Source organism: Populus euphratica, unplaced genomic scaffold, assembly GCF_000495115.2.
Source record: "Populus euphratica unplaced genomic scaffold, PopEup_1.0 scaffold1058.1, whole genome shotgun sequence".
Classification (NCBI taxonomy): Eukaryota; Viridiplantae; Streptophyta; class Magnoliopsida; order Malpighiales; family Salicaceae; genus Populus; species Populus euphratica.
Window position 1 is genome coordinate 46,789 of NW_011500910.1, and position 3,264 is coordinate 50,052.

Genomic DNA, 3,264 nt, shown 5'->3' on the forward strand with positions numbered 1-3,264 from the left:
TGTTACTATTGTTGTTGTATTATTGTTGTTTATAATTTGTACAATTAGCCTCCCTATGGTTCGACCCCGGTCTTGCCGGGTTATTTATTACTTCGACACTCCTGCACTTAGGAGAAGACAACAATCTTTTCGTCATCTCAAACAACATTGTCGAAAGCAAGGAAAACACAGAGGCAAGGGCGACAACTCCACCATCACAACATGCCATCATCTTCGTCATCTCCAGAGAAAGCATTAGCAGAAGGAGAGAAAACAAATAGAAACCAAAATCGGCGTGACCATCGCTTTCTCTGTCCCTAGAAGTAGCAACCATTGGCTGAGCGCAGAAGCTTCAGCACTTGTCATCTTAGTCCATCCTAGCACCAGATTTCAAGAAAAGGAAAATAGAATAGAGAAGAAGGGAAAGAGAAGAGAAGAAAACAGGGAGAAGAAAGGAGAAAGAGGCAAGCAAAACAAGAAGAAAGTCGGACGAACGCAGACAGTGGAGAGCTAAAAAACACAGACCCAAGGAAGGATCGATCTAGTAGCGTCAAGCACCAACTTAGACTATCAAGTTTGAATCAAAGTGATGGGCAAGAAGGCTAACGGACCAAATAAGTTGTCTCTCTTTTCTTACCAGTTCCGCATGCATTCTGGTAGCACTGTTACTGTTCAAGTGAAATTTAATTCACTTGAACGGTAACTAGCCAAGGCATGCATGAGAAAAGCCACGTATGCCTTTGTGCCCAGCCGTCTCACTGGTTTGGGCTAGTGACCTGGCTAGGCATGCTGGGTTCAGCCCATCCATATGGGTCAAGCTGGACCCAACCTCTAAAAAATGAGTAATATCATTTTTTTTTGTGTATTTACTTTGTGGTGTTTGTGTTTTTATATTGTCAAAATATAAATCTTGTATTTAGAATACCCGATTTTCGATGCAATGTGACAAATATACATATATAAAAAAAGTATTTTCATGCATACGGCCAATACCCTAACATGTTTTGAATGTTCTTTTTATATATACAAAAATATTGGAAGTTTCGAAAATGTGTTTTCGCATGGATTTATTAAACACAACAAAATTATTTTCTTCATTTCTGGATTTTACAACATGTTTGTAAAACTTCAAAGGGTATTGGTCAATATTCAAAAAATATAAAAATCTCATTTTGGGGGAAATTCATCTATTATTCACTGCTAATGTTTGGATAAAGAAATCCTTAAAGGACAAATATCCAAAATATTATTGGAAATAATTTGTTATTATTCATTGTTAATATTTGGATGAAACCCTGAGTGGTAAGTATCCAAAATAATTTTTTAGGAATAATAAATTCACACACATCCTTGAAAGAAGCCTTGATTATAATCGAGGATATTTTAATTTTTCACTCCACGGTTTACAAGCTGCGAGAGTATAAAACACTAAGGAAAAAATAGACTTTTAAAACGTCCTAGATTTCTAAATTTTTGTCCCTCCTCCTTGCAATTTACGAGTCGCAAACTCTTGAAATACTAAGGAAAAAAATGAGCTTTTGAAGCACATGGAATCTCCTTGGATTTCTATCTTAATCAATTTAGTTGGAATCAAACCTAGAAAAATTGATGGAGTTAAAAAACACCAACAACATAGCAATGATAAGGCAAACCAAACACCAAACAGCTTACCTTAGATAGGGCATACTAGGGGTGCTAATACCTTCTATCTAAGCACCTAGTCCCTTGGCTTAGAATCTTTGAAAGACTAGTTAGGTTTTCTAGTAACCAAAATACTAGGTGGCGACTCCTTTATTCACAAAATCAAAACAAAAGACCCTGAAATCATCTGAGGATCGCCGCGACGCCGCAAGGGTGCGACAAATATTTTGGATATTCATCCATTTTGGATTTCTTTATCCAAACATTAACAATGAATAATAGATGAATTCGCCTCAAAATAAGATTTTTATATTTTTTTGAATATTGGCCAATACCCTTTGGAGTTTTACAAACATGTTGTAAAATCCATAATGTAAGAAAATAATTTCTTTTGCTGTGTTTAAGAAATCCATATGAAAACACATTTTTGAAACTCCAAATATTTTTTTAATTAAAAAAATTCAAAACTCCAAAGAAAAAAATCTTATTAAATTGATCATTAATTCAATTTTATAATTTTCTCAAATACTTTGAATTTGAGAGAGCATGCAAATAAAATAAAATCTCTACAAATAAAATGACCATTTAATATTTGTGGCTTAAATTGCAAAAACAAAATTGATTATCTAAATGAGAAAAAGAAGTAATGCTCCATTAATTAGGAAAATATATAGTGTTGTTAGATAATAATATAATTATATCCCGGAACCTTAACTAACAGCTTAAGCTTTTAAGTTGAATTGATTTTTTGACATGATATCAGAGCTTTGATGACCAAGTGGTCACGAGTTCGAATCTCACCATCCTTATTTATTTGATAAAAATTAAGCATAACATAAAAAAAACTTGTGCAAGTTTCAAGTCCAAAGAGCTTTTATTTGAGGGGGTGTATTAGAAAATAATATAAATCATATCCTGAGACCTTGATCATCTAGCAACTTAAACTTTTAGGTGAAATTGATTCTTTTACAAGTATAAATAGTACAAAAATAATTATACTGTTTTAGTTTCTAAAATTAATTACCTTTATGGAGGCCATTTGTATCACGCCCCTACTTTGATGTAGTAAAGTATAGTTATCGCAAAAGATGGCATCACCGTGGTATGTGAAATTTTTACCACAATAACTATCAAAGAACCATATCAATTCAAAAGTTTAAGCTATTAGATAAAATTTCAAAATATGATTTATATTATTCTCTAACATATCTCCTCAAGTGAAAGTCTTTTGGGCTTGAAACTTGCACAAGTTCATATTATCATGTGCTTTGTTTTCATCAAATAAATAAAAATAATGAAATTTAAATTCATGACTACTTGGTCATTAAGGCTCTGATATCAAGTTAAAGAACCATATCAACCCAAAAGTTTAAACTATTGGTTGAGGTTTTAGAATATTAGTTATATTATTTTATAACAATAACAAGCATAACTAATTTCATAGGTGCTAACTGAATCATCATTGAAGAAACATTGAGAGCAACTGAAGTATGCTCCTGCCAAGAACTAGTCACAACCCTGGCAAATTGAAGCCCTTCCACTCTGCATGATGAAGTACAAGACGATTGCTTCCTCAAAATCCAAGTTTCCATTGCCGTCCTTGTCCAGCGCGCTAAATATGCTCCGATGAGTAAAATCTGTGCC